Here is a 920-nt window from a genome sequence, read left to right on the forward strand (position 1 = left end):
GAGAGTCTGGAGTCTGATAGTTCCAGAGGCTGAGGAGATGAAGAACTAGAGAGTTGCTGGAGTTGAAAGATTCTGTTAGAGTCTGAGAAGTTCTGAAGAATGAAAGGAGTTCATGGTTCTTGGGTGCAAACGCATTCAGGATGATCCAGAGACGTTTTGGGATTATAATTTCTGTTTGAAAACCACGTACGACTCCCCGAGGGTTTGGTAGTTCTCACGGAGACGCTGAAAAGAGTCAGAAAGGAACCTACACCGACGCTGAGTTCATCATCAAGGTAGATGGTTCTATTTTCGACCAAGTGTACCGTGGGCAAGCTGATATCTGATGGAGCGTGCAATTTCTGGTCAAACAGATTAATTCCCTCACATATTTCTCTGTAAGATAAATCTCCATTTCATCTTAAAACTCTCCTCTTTCTCATAAAATCAGTACAGATATTTTAGAAATATCTGAAGCAAAGTCCTCGATCACCGCCGAGTGATCGATGCTCATTTCCTGTGAAACTTGTCTGTTATTATTTTCATATTTTGCCAAATTAATGTAAATGTTTGATGTTAAACTTTGATTCTGAAAATAAATGACCGCATTGATTTGATGGGTCAAAGATAAATGACGTCTCTCGTTACATTTCTGTTAAATTCAATGCACGACATTACACAGTCAGAAAAATGAGGAACTCGTGAAAAAGTATGCATATATATCTCATATATTGTCATACTACACTGTCATTAACATAGATTAGTGCCATCCAATTTAACTTGTGTGTAAGGTCAGTATTTTTGAAAAAAACTTAATCACATATTGATATTTTCATACATACGATACATACAGATGTATAGTACATATGATACATATAGATGTACAGTACATACGATACATACAGATGTACAGTACATACAGATACATACAGATGTACATA

This window comes from Nematolebias whitei, chromosome 6, assembly GCF_014905685.2.
Source record: "Nematolebias whitei isolate Nwh7 chromosome 6, NemWhi1, whole genome shotgun sequence".
Lineage (NCBI taxonomy): Eukaryota > Metazoa > Chordata > Actinopteri > Cyprinodontiformes > Rivulidae > Nematolebias > Nematolebias whitei.